Source organism: Scyliorhinus canicula, chromosome 15, assembly GCF_902713615.1.
Source record: "Scyliorhinus canicula chromosome 15, sScyCan1.1, whole genome shotgun sequence".
NCBI lineage: Eukaryota > Metazoa > Chordata > Chondrichthyes > Carcharhiniformes > Scyliorhinidae > Scyliorhinus > Scyliorhinus canicula.
This window is the reverse complement of record NC_052160.1, coordinates 119,946,528-119,962,649: the sequence shown is the minus strand read 5'-3', so window position 1 is coordinate 119,962,649 and position 16,122 is coordinate 119,946,528. Positions and strand designations below refer to the sequence as shown.

Sequence of the window (16,122 nt, the reverse complement as noted above, 5' to 3'; positions counted from 1 at the left end):
ACTTTCGCCTGGCAACTTGCATTTATTGTAGGAACTTACAAATGCATTTCTAAACGTTAATGTTTCCTCCAACGTCTTCACTTTACATATGACCAGTAAACTTTAATTTAAGATAAGTTATCTCAAATTTGGTAGTGAATAAGGAATTGGCTGAATGAAAGTTAGCTAGTTAGGGAGATGTATCCTCCGGAACAAGCACAGTTTTTCCCATTGACTTAATTGGTGTGCACCATCAATTTGTGCCATTACAGGCTTACCACCTGCACGAGCGGTGGCATTGCTTGCTCAGCCATTCTCTCCAGTGCAACTTCTGCACCACTGCACTGCTCCCTGCAACAATGAAGACACCTAAGTAGGCTACCGTTCTGCAAAGTAATTCACCATGAGGTTGCTATCGATATTCCTCCATATATTCAACAAGCTCCTCAATGACACACACAGGCTTCATACCAAATGCCGTAAGCAACTGGAATGCCCCCATTCCCCAACTCACCCCTCGAAATAACTAACCAAACTACTTTACAGGTGTTTAAAATATGCAGAGACAGTCACTGATTAAAGTCATGTCGCTGTGGAAGAGGGCTTTGGTAAACACCTTGTCAAACACCAAGAGGGAAATCAAAAGCAATGAAGATGGGCATGATAAAAGAGACACATGGGAATCCCGTCAGAAAGAAAGGCAGTACTTCATCAAGGCAAGCATTCTTGGAAGAGAAATTGCATTTCACAGCCTGAAATCCAGGGAAGCATCAGAGATGATGGGGTCTGGGATGGGACGGGACGGTCTTCTCATGTTGTGCATCCATTCTTCTGGTTGCTGCATCCTCACTGCCCGGGTTCCTTCAAATGAAGAATCTTTCATTTGAAGATCATCATGATGCCCAAAAGCAAGACAATAATGCCATGGCTGAGTTTAATAACAGCCAATGTCAATGCCATTCTGCTAAGAATTGGGTTCCTGATCCACTGCTCCCCTGCACCATCTCTGTGACTCCCCAAACATTGTCACATGCTGTGAGCTGTTTGCTTTCTTTAAAATTCTGCCCAAAGATTTAGATTGCACCAACTCTGTCATGTCTGTGCTATGGGGCATGATGTGAATTCAATGTACAGATAAGGTGAAACCTGGGCTGGATTCTGCATTTGGGAGATTATGTTCTGATGGAGATGGATTGCCTCTGATTTGCACTCGCGTTTGGAGAGGGCTCCCAGAGGCAATTTGTTATCCCTTGCCATGCAAATTTATGCATGCCAGGGATTACGAGGGATTCCGTCGTGAATCCCGCCATCAGGCTGCCATTTTGAGTGGCCGGTCCGATAGCGATGTTGGAGGGCAGTCTCCACTTCACCTTCCCCCCCCCCCCTCGGAATGCAGTTCCCCCAGGGGACTCTGGTGGGGGATTCTGGTGGGCAGGACTTACATTGTGGGAACGAGGACGCCCACCGATGTACTTTGGGGGTACCCACCTTGGAGACACCCCCTTGGCCCGCCATGGCCATGCTGGGAAATACCCGCACTAATCCACGCTCACAAGAATCCTGGCCCAGAGGGTCGGAGAATCATGGAGTCGTGGAGAATCCGGTGCCCAGCCCGTTAATAGGATGCAAATGGGTCATTTGACCTATTTGCATCCTCCCGCTGGTGCAGGGTGCCAACTTCGAAGTCACTGCCAGGGAGGACTAGAGCATCGGAAAGGATTGTTCCCCCGAAGCTGGATTCTCCGCTGCATCGGGAACTCCGCTACCAGCTGTGGGCGACGGAGATTCCAGCCCCTGGTTGCTTATAAGGTGTTCAGTTTACAAAAGGAATAATTTATTTTTAATAGGTCTAATGCATCATCTTTGGATAATTTCATAATATTGCCTACAAGCGATCGGAGAATTAATGAAGGTTTCAGCAGTGTAGCGTCAGGTGACAACTTCATGTCATTGATGTTATTAAGAGGAGAGACTACAAACTGAATTAAATAAAAGCTTTAAGGTACGCTTTTGACTTATTTTCAGTTCCAGCATGATGCAAAGCAGAACTTTCTGAATATCTATGTGCCTTAGTAAAGGCAATAATGATTTTTACCAACATAACCTTGAATGGGGTAAATACTTGGACATGCCTATTTGTATCAAGGTAACTGTCAAAACCTGGGGTTAAGCAGGTCATGGAACTCGAATGAAATTATTAGTGTCCCAAGACCTGCTTAACCCCCGCCCGGTTCTGACCGTAACATTCACTGGCTGATACAGAAACTTGAATTGAAGCAGTAATTAGCATGCTGCATTTCTCAGATAATGTCCATATATTTGAGTACTACAATTGTTGCTTTTATGAACCTATCAGTAAATCTTGCAGCAGAGAATAATGAGTATTTTTTTCTATCAAACAGCTGCTGGTCCTTTTCTTTTTCCCATACTCAGAATTAATAGATTTTCTGAAGTGCGAATGACAATTAGCAAGAGCACTCCAAAGAGTTATTCAATGCAGATAATTGACTATTTTGTGAAAGCAAACATGTGCTCCTGGATTTTAGATGCCCTTATACGTTGTAACATTTGTACCTGGATGAGTTCACATATCCATGTAAAGATCAGAAACATTCTTATTGTGTCAAAACTTTATGTGTACATTTTCAACTTCACCATTTGGAAGATTACCGGTATGTAGATTTCTCTGCCAGAGATAGCAAATGTCAGTTGAGTAGGACTGGATTTATGATTCCCTCAGGCTAAAATGAGTAGCTGAAGAGCTGCAGGTTTGATAAAAGGGATTTTTCTCTTTCCTGCTAATGGACGTCAAACACAGTGACCAATATAAGGTGGTGAGGTTGGTTTGGGACTGCAGCGTAGCTCCAGAATCGACTTGCAACCAGTAATATTTGATTTATATTGCCTGGCTGGAAGCATGTACTTACACAAACCATTAAAATAACCATGTTGAAGTTTACGAAGTGCTCAAGATGGATGGCTCAATGGACAAAATGTAAAATGTCTAATCCAGTCTGAGTGTCCTTCCCTTGTATGTTTTACACCAGCACCGTCTGGACTTTGAAAAGAACTTGGCTCTGACATCTCAATTTGAGCCACTTAGTTGCACCACTCCTACAACTTTCTGGCAGTAATTTTAATGGAAAGAAAGTTACAGGAGTAATGTGCCTTATATCCTGACATATCGCATGGCAGGAGAGACTGCACTGGGAGCAAAAATATGCAGAATTACCAATTGTGCTCATTCTTCAGTCATGGTAAATCGGAAGCTATTTTGTAATGATGCAAATGTGGTACTGGATTGACACCTATAACCTTTTGTGTATCATATATGTAGAGGTGCTAGATTCCCAATGACTGCCGAAATGGCTTGAAACAAACCAGTTTATTCAGTACTCTGAAAAGCTCTTACATGCTTCCACTCTGCCTGTTTCCAGGGAAAATTCCTGTGCTTCCGCCTTGTGACCCTTTAAGGAGCTTAGTCATCATGTGTCCACCTGGTCTACATCTTACCCGTTTAAGCTGAGACAACCAGTGGAACTGAGATGTAACAGTGTATGTGAACTTACATTTGCACAAGCCATTTTTAACATGCAGATTGAACAGGTTAACAATATGTAACTATCCACATAGGATGAAACATGGTTGAAGCTTTTGCAGCTGGTGCATAGCCTATCACATCTCCATTTCCCCATCCCGGATTTTGGTGTTTGAAAGAAGAAAGATGAAGGCCAGTTGTTGACTAGTTTGTTACGTAGTCCTGGAACCTTGAGTTTGGTTTGGTCATGCACCCTGGACATGTGATTGAGCCACTTGGCTGTGCTGTATGTGTTCTCGGGCTGGTGTACTCAGTGTGGATGATCTGGGGCATTCCTTTGCTGTGCACAGTGGGTGCAGGGCTTGCTGCATAGACCTTTGGAGGAGTCACTATTTCCACTGGTGTATGAAGCCTGTGTTTAAGGTGGATGGCTTGTATACCTGTAATAGGTAAAGCCGGTTTCATACATCGTGGGCACTGTCCAAGTATGCCACTTAGCACTTCAGCTGTGGGCATGGCTGTGTACCACTGCCAACTTGCGGTCTGAGTCCTGACCATTTGATCAGATGTTAGACAGCTGAGTACTTGGGCATTGTGATCATAGTCCATTTTCGCTCTTAATCAACATTCCATGAGGGTAACACTCACATTGGCAAAAGCACCTTGGTGTAGTAATTGAATTCCTGGTGCATCTGGAGAATAGTCGCTTTGCTGATGTGGGCAAACTGTTGACGCAAGTTTCGTAGGCTGGGGAGTGCAGCATAGTAGTCTGTGTGATCCTGCGCACATTTCTCTAGAAGAAACATAGCTGAATGTACTGCCCATTCTGACAGACTGTTGGACTGAGAGTATAGGGCCCAACCCAAACGTACTGAGAGGGTCATTGCCCATGCCAGTTGGCAATGCCATCTGTGCCCCTTGGCAGTTGCCAGGATGGCTCTGTCCAGGGTATCCAGGTGGCACCAGCAGTGCTAGGGCACCACCCTGCCAAAGGGCATGAAGCTGGAGGCCTCCGATTCCCTGGGAAACCCCCACGAATGCCATTTGGTCTGGTCCCTGTTGGTGGGGGCCAGTGCTGAACGGCGCTCGCCTGAGGTTTCTGAGGCAAAGGGGATAAATCCCGAAGCCTCAGGTACCTCGGGAATCTGCACATTAGAGTAAGGCTAAATGTCTTGCTCTAATATGCAGATTTGCCTAAATATACACCACAACACCTCGTGAGATTGCATTGGATCTTGCATTGGAGGCATTGCGAGCCGGATAGATCCTGGGAGTGGGGTCTCCAGGCTTTCATTGGCGATGCTGCGCCGCGGCGAGCTGATTTTCAGGCACAGATCGCGCCCCATAATGATCATCGACCTATAATGTGAAATGTCTTTTTCACCACTCCCATTCATGATCAGTAAGATAAAATGTTATTTGATTTTGATGGCAAATGGCATGCTGGCCTTCATAGCGAGAGGATCTGAGCATAGCAGAAGGGATGTCTTACTGCAATTATTTATGCAGGGCCTTGGTGAGACCACACCTTGAGTATTATGTGCAGTTTTGGTCTCCTAGTTTGAGGAAGCACATTCTTGCTATTGAGGGTGTCCAGCAAAGGTTCACCATATTAATTCCCGGGATGGCAGGATTGATATATGAAGAAAGACTGGATTGACTGGGCTTGTACTCACTGGAATTTAGATGAATGTAAGGGGATCTCATAGAAAGGTATAAAATCTTGATGGGACTGGAAATGCTAGATGCGGGAAGAATGTTCCTGATGATGGGGACATCCAGAACCAGGAGTCACAGCCTAAGAATAAAGGGTAAGCCATGCAGGACTGAGATGAGGAAGAACCTCGAGCGGGATTCTCCGATAATGGGGCTAAGTGTTGACGCCGTCATAAATGCCGGAGCGTTTTACGTCAGCGTCATCTGGTCACTAGGAACAGCGATCTTTCAACCTACAGGGGGCCAGCATGGCACTGGAGCACTTCACGCAGTTCCAGTTGCTGATATGGGCCCCAGCATGGGTGGCTCGGGTCCAAGCATGCACTCCACGACCGGCGTGGGTTGCCATCTCCACACCAGCCCCCACGCTACATGGCGGAGCCCTACAGGGGCCCGGCACGGAGGAACATAGACCCCCCCGGAAATAACCCATCTGCCGATCGGTAGCCCCCCGACGGCCCGGCGTCGGAGCAGCTTCGCAGGGTTTGCGTCACCCCCCCTCCCCGGCAATTCTCAGAGCCGGCGCGGGATCGGCGAATCCCGCCCATCTTCTCTGAGTTGTCAACTTGTGGAACTCTCTACCACAGAAAGCTTCTGTGGTCAGCTCATTGGAGATATGCAAGAGCTGGATGTGGCCCTTACGGCTGAAGGGATCAAGGACTATGGAGAGAAAGCGGGAGTGGGATACTGAATTTGCAAGATCATCCATGATCATATTGAATGGTTGTCCAGGCTCGAAGGGCCGAATGGCCTACTCCTGCACTTATTTTTTATGTTTCTATTTTTTAGAATGAAATTTGTACAAAGGGCCGTTTTGTGACTGAAATTTTATAAACAATATTCTCAACATGTTAACAAAATAGGCTTGAAAAAATCGAAATTCTGTCATTGTTGTGAAGAAATGTGTTAAACTCTTAAGTTTTACAACTTTAGAACCAGTGACCCTGGACCCCAGAACACCACAGCAGTGCATGGGGGTAGCATCCACAGGTGGGTCTTCCTGATTCAGTGTTATCGGGGAAGTCCAACTTCTAGCTACAGTGTTCTTGGAGATCCATCTTCTTCAGGAAGTCCATTTATTTCCTTCAATGGTATGTCAATGATGTTGGGCATCTTTTAAATATGGCACCCAGATATGATAGTGGGGCAAGCGCCATCATGCCCACCCCAACACGGAATGCGGCGCTAAATACAATGGTGTCGAATTAATGAAGTTGGGGCCAGGAGATATGATGTATGTGATGCTCTTCTGTTCCTCGAATCCCTGCAGTGCAGAAGGAGGCCATTTGGCACATCAAGTCTGCACCTACTTTCTGAGAGAGCGCCCTACATAGACCCACTCCCCTGCCCTATCCCCATAACCCACCTAACCGTTGGACACTCGGGGAAATTTAGCATGGCCAATCTAACCTGCCCATCTTTGGACTGTCGGAGGAAGCCAGAGCACCCGGCGGAACACACGCAGACACGGGGAGAACGTGCAAACTCCTAGACAGTCACCCAAGGTCGGAATTGAACACAGGTACCTGCCAATGTGAGGCAGCATTGCTAACCACTGTGCTACCGTGCCGCCATGGTTTCCCACCAGGAAACACTCCTTGTTCCCGCCATTGGACTTTGCCTCAGATGGGGGAAATTATAAACCTAGCACCGTATATATAAGTTCATACTGTTTTAATTGATTATTAACTGTGTTTGTTCAATGATTCCACCACCTCTTGTTGGATGTTTGACAAATAATTTATTTTATAAGATCATTCATCCAGAGTACATTACTTTAATCGCTGTTCCTGGCTAACGAGCAACAATAATGTTGTTCATTTGTTTGTGGTGTACTGAGCATGAAAGAAGATGAAAGACTGGCCCAATTCTTGGTGCTAAACTTTTCACAGTGGCTATACCTTGTGTGTTGCATTACTGGTTCTTTCCCCGGAATTTAGTAGCGTAAGAGTAAAAGAATTCACTAATTTATAGTAAAAACGGTCTTTGGAAGGCATTTGTCATGTTTTAGCTTCTGAGCACAAACAGATTCAAAAACTGTTTTTTCCCCGCTGTTACCAGACTCCTAAAGAACCCTCTTATAGACTGGCCTGATTGATACTACACTCCTGTATGCTTCACCCGATGCCGGTATTACATTGTGTACCTTGTGTTGACCTATTATGTGTTTTATTTTAATTTTATTTTCATGTACTAAATAATCTGTTTGTTCGAATCCCGGCCCTGGGTCACTCTCCGTGTGGAGTTTGCACATTCTCCCCATGTCTGCGTGGGTTTCACCCCCACAACCCAAAGATGTGCAGGATAGGTAGATTGGCCACTCTAAATTGCCCCTTAATTGGAAAAAATAATTGGGTACTCTAAATTTTTTTTTTAAATAAAAAAAAGAGAATAATCTGTTTGAACTGCTCGCTGAAAAATACTTTTCACTGTACCTCAGTACACGTGATAATTAACAAAATCCAAATCCAAACTACAAAACTGATTGTTCCGAGCGCTTTTCAAACCCTCAAAACAAATATACTTAATATAAGCCAGATTTTGATGTTCAAATTCTGAATATTTCTTGGAGGTATGTGCTTTGAACTTAGTTAAAGGTTAGGTTTAAAATGAGCTAGGCCCTGAACTCTCAGTTACATTTGATTGTGCAGGTTTGAGTAAATCACAAAAGGGTATAAATCTGTTTCAAGGACACTCAGACCCATAAGACTTGAAGATATCACATTTAGCTAAAGGCGCCTGTAATTTTAGTGCAGATGTCACTGTGTTGCTGTCACATTCACCTATGTTCAGCATCTGCCTTATGAGTAAATACTGACTGAAAGCACGAAAAGGGAAGATTTTTCTTCACTGCATAGGTGGAAACCAGGCTGAGCAATAGTCCACTATTTACCAGAATTTACCTGATTTTGACTTCATTGAAATCAGTGGGTTGATTTTTAAAATTCTTTCATCAAATGTGAATGCTGAGGGCAAGGCCAATGTTGGTTGCCCATCCCTGGTGAGTCACCTTCTTGAATCTCTGCAATCCATCTGGTGCAGGTACACACATACATAAAATTTACAGTGCAGAAGGAGGCCATTCGGCCCATCGAGTCTGCACCGGCTCTTGGAAAGAGCACTCTACCCAAGCCCACAACCCCACCCTATCCCCATAACCCAGTAACCCCACCCAACACTAAGGGCAATTTTGGACACTAAGGGCAATTTAGCATGGCCATTCCACCTAACCTGCACATCTTTGGACTGTGGGAGGAAACCGGAGCACCCGGAGGAAACCCACGCACACACGGGGAGAATGTGCAGACTCCGCACAGACAGTGACCCAAGCCGGGAATCGAACCTGGGATGCTGGAGCTGTGAAGCAATTGTGCTATCCACGATGCTAGCGTGCTGCCCCTGACAGCATACACACACACAGTGCTATTGATGAAAGGAGTTCCAGGGTTATGATCCAACAAAGTGAAAGGAGAGCAATATATTTCCAAGTCAGGATGATGTGTGACTTGGAGGGGAACTTGCAGATGGTGGTGTTCCCAGATGCCTACTGCCCTTATCCCTTTAAGTGCTGTCAATGGACCACTGGTCAATTGCGGCACTACATATTGTGTGCATATAGTGCACATTACTGCTACTGTGAGTCAATGGTGGAATGGAAGGACTGAATATTTGAGTTAGTGGAAGGAGTGCTGATCAAATGGTCTGCTTTGTCTTGGATGGTATCAAGCCTCTTGACTATTTTCAAAGCCGCATTAACCCAGGCAAGTGAAGAGTATTTCATTACACTCCTGACATATGCCTTGTAGATAGTGAATAGGCTTTGGGGAGTCAGTAGGTGTGAGTTACTCACCGCAGGATTCCGAAGCTCTAACTTGCTGTTGAGCCAAGTATTTATTTGACTTGTCCATTTCAGTTTCTGATCAATGGTAACACCCAGGATGTTGATATTGGGGGATTCATTAATGGTAATGCCATTGAATGTCAAAAGGAGATGATTAGATTCACCCTTGTTGGGAGGTCATTGCCTGACACGTGTGTGGCGAGAATGTTTCTTGCAACTGGTTGCGAATGCTCCAGCCTTGTATTTTGACTGATGTGCTGGGCTCCCCTGTCACTGAACATCGGGTAGGATTAATAAAGGTTGGGAATCCACACTGTCAGATTACTACCCAGAGGATGAAGCTGGAAATCTATCCCACAGTTTATTACAATTAATGTCTACAGAAAAGCATTGAAAAATCATTACAAATATTGAGTAAATTTCTTGTTTGTCGCAGCCAAATATATATTTGTAATGCTGGCAGCAGCTGCTCTTCCATATGCACGAGAATCTGATGAGGGTGAAGATGGGTTCAAAGATAAATATTTCAAACAGCAGACTTTGAAGATCCAAAGATGTGCAGGTTAGGTGGATTGGCCATGCTAAATTGTCCCTTAGTGTCCAAAAAAGGGTAGGTGGGGTTAGAGGGATAGGGTGTAGGTGTGGGCTTAAGTAGGGTGCTGTTTCCAAGAATCGGTGCAGACTCGATGGGCCGAATGGCCTCCTTCTGCACTGTAAATTCTATGATTCCATGAACAGTTTGACCGTTGTCCATATTTGACTGTTTAAACACTGGCAGATCTATTAAATGTGAAACATCATGGGTGTGATTTAACCACCGTGTTGCGCCTGCCTTGGATCTGGGCGCGCCAGTTCAATAGCAGCAAAGGTTATTGAACCGGCCCGCACCCAATGATGAGTACCGGATCTCGCGCAAATATGGCGAACATATCATTAACCCCAATCTGCATGAATTTCTATCTCATTAGCAAGACCGACGACGAATATAACGGAATTAACTGGTTCCCCAACTAGATATCATACAGATGTCATTTAGTACTCCTTTTTGAAACCTTCAGAGGTTTGGGCTTGGTCGGGAGGCACCCCTGGGCCGGGGTGGCAGGGAGGGGCAGTGTGAGGGACGTTTCCTCTGTGAGGCCTTCAAGCCATCTTTAAAAAATGTGGATACCCATAACAGGAGCAACTACAGCTGCTGTCTGTCTATCCTACCAAACACTTCACTGTTCTTGGTTATATGCTGATGGGCACTTTAACCCTTTGAATGTTAATAACCTCTAGCTTCACAGCTGAAGGCTATAGGCTACTGCTAATAAAGAATGGGTCTTGTTAGTTGTGAGAGCACTTCACAGGTGCACGTTGTGTTGCTGCTGCTCCAGCTGGTGGCTGCAGATGCTTGGAGGCTGTTGATGCTGGTTCCTTCTTTTTCTGTATCCGGAAAGAAGGACATTTTTTTCTAAAATATGTGTGTCCTGGAACGCGGGCTCAGGGGGATGTATGAGTCCGAAGGTAATCCAATTTGAAGCAAGAAAATGCTGCGGGTTCTGTTGCGTGATATTGTTCAAATGGGACACCTGCTAACTCTGTTGAAGAAATGCTTTAGCAGATTGCTGATTCTTTTGTCGCTAATGTTGTGGCTTGGGTCACTGTCTGTGTGGAGTCTGCACGTTCTCCCCGTGTCTGCGTAGGCTTCTTCCAGGTGCTCCGGTTTCCTCCCACAAGTCCAGAAAGACGCGTTAGGTAATTTGGATATTCTGAATTCTCCCTCCGTGTACCCGAACAGGCGCCGGAATGTGGCGACTGGGAGCTTTTCATAGTAACTTCATTGCAGTGTTAATGTAAGTATACTTGTGACAATCAAGATTATTATTATTATAATGTACAAATGCACCTTGAGCTCCAGTGGTATATGTGAGTGCCAGGACTTGGTTCCGGTGAGATTGGTTTGTGTGGGACGGCCTGCTGATCTGCAGCTTCTAGACTGACATGTGGGGCAAGTCACACATTGATGCACATTCTCAGGGTTATCCTCCATTTCTGTTGAGGAACCTAAGGGGTATGTGCTTGTTTTTTTTAGTGAAAATAAGCTGATATAGCTTTGTTTTGGTACCAATATGGAACAGTATGGGCGCGATTCTCCGCCCCCCACGCCGGGTGGGAGAATAGCGGGAGGGCCTCACGACATTTTTCATGCCCTCCCGCTATTCTCCCCCCCCCCACCCCGACCCACGCCATGAATCGCCGCTCGCTGCTTTTTACGACGAGCGGCGATTCTCCGAGGCCGATGGGCCGTGCGGCTGGCCCTTCACGCCCGTTTCACCACGGCAGCAAACACACCTGCTCGCTGCCGTCGTGAAACGGGCGCCAGATGCCCGTTTGGGGCATCTAGAGGCCCGATTGGCACGGGAGCACCACGACTGTGCACGGGAGGGGACAGGCCCGCGATCGGTGCCCACCGATCGTCGGGCCAGCGTCCAAAACAGACGCACTCTTTCCCCTCCGCCACCCGGCAAGATCAAGCCGCCACGTCTTGCCGGGCGGCTGAGGAGAAAGGCGGCAACTGCGCATGCGCGGGTTGGCGTTGTCCAACCTGCGCATGCGCGGCTGACGTCATCGGCCGGGTCAGCCGCTGTGACGCTTGAAATGCGGCCTTGACGACCGTCGTCAAGGCCGCGCCACCGTGACGCACGGGGCCGCGCTCCTAGCCCCGCCCGGAATCTACGAAAGCTCTGGTGCTTCTCAGTTTATGCCGAAGTCTGAATCCTGTCTTACTGCTGACAGCGCGCTCACTCCCTGCATCGAGTCTGCATTGGGGGCACTTGATCTTGGACCACTGTGCCCAGAGGGCGGGGTTGGGGGGTTGCGGAGGTCAAAAGGGAGTGGGGGTACAGGCAGGCCCGCTGTGATGACTAACATGACAGGGACTGCATATTTATCAGGTGTGACATGTTTTAATTGCAACATGTTTTAATTGTGAACATTTGACATTTTCATTCCCCCTAGCTGCAGACAGTGTCCCCTCCACCCATTCAGTGATCCTCAATCTTCTTGATTTTGCATGATCTAGATGTGTCCCCAGGATTCACATTAGAGCTGGAGACAGCCTGCTGCTTTTCGTGCCCTGTGGCTTTTGATGCCCTTGGCGGACGTCCTTTAAAGGGTCTGGAGCCAGAGGGCCCTGGCCGACGTTCTGGCCCTGGGGCACCCTGTTCTGCCCTCTCCCCTTGAGATCCGCCAGTGTTTCGGAAGAACTGGAGACCGCTGTTGGTTTCCTTGGTGGCAGGCGCCGGGTTGAGCTCCACTGCTTCCTCTTCTCCGACTGTGCCCGTAGGATCTTGGGGGTCTCCATGGGATGGAGAGGCAGCTGGAGTGAGCTCCAGAAGCCTCTGAGTCATCTGGCTCAGTCAGTTCTGGCGGCTCCCTATTGCCTTCATCATGGTGTCGATGCCCTCAGTGAGGGTCCTCTGTGATTGGGCCATGCTCTGGAGTACCTCAGCATTACCCACCTGCATCTTGGACATGTGCCTCATCAACTGGGACATGATGCCAAGGCCCTCAGCCATGGTTGTCGCAGACTGAACAATGCCTTGAACACCACCACTCAAGGTGCGGAGGTCATACTCAAGGTTTTCCACTGTGACCGCCACCCTAGCAGTGTTGGCAGATGTGCCACGCAATGCCAACATCATCTCCTGTGCCCATAGCCTTTGGAACTTCTCCAATCGGTTATGCACTTGCTGTAATTTCGCTAACATCCCCTCCTGAATTTCACGACTGTGTCCAAGGAGCTGCATCAACTCTGGGAGAGCCTTATCCAGAAGCTTGCCATCTCTCTCTGACTCAGCTAAGTACTGGAATCCAGCAGACCTCCGACTGCTGATTCCCTTGGATGTTCCTAACTCCACCTGGTGTGCATCGGCAACTGTGTCGTGCCCACCATATTGTGCCTCAGATGCCAGTCCACTAACATTGCCCATCGAGGTATGTGCCTCTGCACTAGTGGAAGGTGGGGGTGTTAGCTGTGACACCTCGATGGTGGTCTCCTTGTTCTCCTCCGAGGTGTTCTCTTGTGTGGTGGGAGGACGGGGGGGGAGGGGGGGGGGGGAACTGATGGCCCAGCCCCATCAGATCGAGATCCTGTGAGAGAATGGATATGTGGGAGGCATGATGGCATAACGGTTTGCACTGCTGCCTCACTACGCCAGGGTCCCGGGTTCAAGTTCACTGTCTTTGCGAAGCTTGCACTTTCTTCCCATGTCTGTATGGGTTTCTTCTGAGTGCTCTGGTTTCCTCCGACAGTCAAAAGATGTGCTGGTGAGGTGGATTGGCCATGATAAAATTGCTCCTTAGTATCCAGGATGGTGCAGGTTAGGTTGTGGGGATATCACGGGGGAGTGGGCCTTAATCTTGTGTTCTTTCAGAGGGTTGGTGCAAACTCGATGGGCCAAATGGCCTCCTTATACACTGTAAAGATTCTCTGATTCTATGTGGTCAGTGAGTGGAAAGGAGAATTTTGCCTGACACAAACAACTCATTTGAAACAGGTTAACTGGGTGGCGGGGCAATGGATCCTCACATTTGCAGCGCAGGCCACCCTCGCTGTTGGTGACCGCTGTCTCCTAGGACAACCTGGAAATTCCCAGGGTCTGTTCCTGATAGGGGGTGAGGACTCGGATCTCTGGTATTCCATCTTAGCCCTTTCCTGCTTATTATGGGCTATCTACTCCTGCGGGCCAAGTAGAGGGCTTTGTGAGCCATGCGCTTGATGGATCAGGGTGGTTTATAGCAGATGGTGTGTGTAGGCACCGCAACTGGATATTAAGGGGTTGTGCTGGTTGGTGTCAGTGGGTGCTAAGGCACAAGCACAAAGATCGGATGTGGGGAGAGTGCAAGGTCGCCTGCTGTGGTTTGTGAGCGGGGTGTTGGGACTTTGAAGGGTGGCAGGCGGAACTGATGTCAGGAGAGAGGTGGTAACTTAGCTTTGCAACTTGGTGGAGGTCTTTGATCTTCTTCCTGCATTGTATGGTGGTCCTCCTTGTCATGCTGCCCACGTTGGCTGCCTCTACCTCTGCTTCCCAAGGGATATTGGTGGACCTGCTGCTGGCCTCTCCGGGGAACAGGATGCCCCATCTCTCAACAACGACATGGAGAAGCCTGGCCAGGTCGCCATTGCCAAAGCGAGGAGCAGGTCTGCGCGCTGTGTGCTGACAAGAAGTCAGCGGTGATGGAGGGTTTAAAAGCAGCTGCCCCTTGTTTGTGGCCTGCCACTGAGGTGCGCGTCTGGTGACTCAGACGGCGAGACATCCAGTAATGGCGAGAAGCTATTGGGGGCTCATTTCCAGCACTAAGAGCTGTTAAGTGCGGGTCGCAATCTCGTCACCTTGGCTGTCGAGAAACACCCGTCAATCGCACCCAAAATTACCCTTGAAATTTTTCCAATAATTCGCGCCCATCGTTAACAAATAAATTAAGACTCAGCTAAATTGGCTGGCCAATATGCAAAACAATGACACGTGTACAGCTTGTAATTACAGCGCAGAGCTCAGTAGTATGGTGATGAAGTGTGTCTTAATTCTTCAAAATGGGAATTGCACATATAAATAAGTAGATTTTTCTAATTGAATTAAGGCAGTGATATTTAAATTCATACAGATATCTTTATAAATAAGGAAGAACTTGTATTGCTGCTTTACTATATTCTGAAGCACCTCACAACTAATTAATTACTTTTGAAGTGAGCTTAATGCAGGTAAATGCAACAGCTATTTTATACATAGTGAGCTTTTTTTCTCTTTATTATTTTTTTAAAAATAAATTTAGATTAGCCAATTATTTTTTCCAATTAAGGGGCAATTTAGCGTGGCCAATCCACCTACTCTGCACATTTTTGGGTTGTGGGGGCGAAACCCACGCAGACACGGGGAGAATGTGCAAACTCCACACGGACAGTGACCCAGAGCCGGGATCGAACCTGGGACCTCAGCGCCGTGAGGCGGTTGTGCTAACCACTAGGCCACCGTGCTGCCCTTTTCTCTTTATTCTTACATGGGATGTGGGTGCCGCTGACAAGATCAGCATTTGTTGCTCATCCCTCATTGCCCTCAGCCAATTAAATATTTGGAAGTATAGTAATGTGGGAAACAGAACAATCAATTTGCAGACGGCAACTTCCACAAACAGCAATGTGATAATGATCTGAGAAACTGTTTTTGTGATGTTGATTGAAGGATCAATCGAGGCATGGGTTACAAAAGCAGGGAAGCCATGTTGGGAGTCTCATAGAACTTTGGTGGGGCCACAGCTGGAGTACTGTGTGCAATTCTGGTCACCGCATTTTCGGAAGGATGTGATTGCACTGAAAGGTGTGCAGAGGCGATTCACCAGGATATTAGCTGGGACGGAACATTTAAGTTATGAAGAGAGGTTGGATAGGCTTGGGTTGTTTTCGCTGGAGCAGAGAAGACTGAGGGACAACCTGATTGAGGTGTGCAAGATTATGAGGGGCATGGACAGTGTGGATAGGGAGCAGCTGTTCCCCTTATTTGAAGGGTCAGTTACGAGGGGACACAAGTTAAAGGTGAGGGACATGACGTTTAGCGAGGATTTGAGGAAAATCCTTTTTACCCGGAGAGTGGTGACGGTCTGGAACGCACTGCCTGGGAAGGTGGTAGAGGTGGGTTGCCTTACATCCTTTAAAAAGTACCTGGATGTGCATTTGGCAATTCATGACATTCAAGGCTATGGGCCAAGTGCTGTCAAATGGGATTAGGTAGGCAGGTCAGGTGTCTTTCATGCGTCGGTGCAGATTTGATGGGCTGAAGGGCCTCTTCTGCATTGTATTATTCTGTGATTCTGTGATAAATATTGGCCCGGACACCTTGAATAACTTTCCTTCTCTTCAAAACACTGCCATGGGATCTTTATATTCACTCCATCCGGGACCTTTGTTTAATGTCTTATCCAAAAAAACGACACATTTATCAATGCACAACTCCCTCACTGGAGCGCCAGCCTTGATATTTGTGCCCACATCCTGTAGTGGGACTTGAAC

General features: G+C 47.3%; 1 protein-coding gene across 2 annotated transcripts in view; it reads left to right on the top strand.

Annotated features, from left to right (window-relative positions):
* The window catches only part of elapor1 (endosome-lysosome associated apoptosis and autophagy regulator 1), a 171,475-nt gene that overhangs the window by 21,943 nt on the left and 133,410 nt on the right, over nt 1–16,122 (top strand). The window lies entirely within an intron of this gene.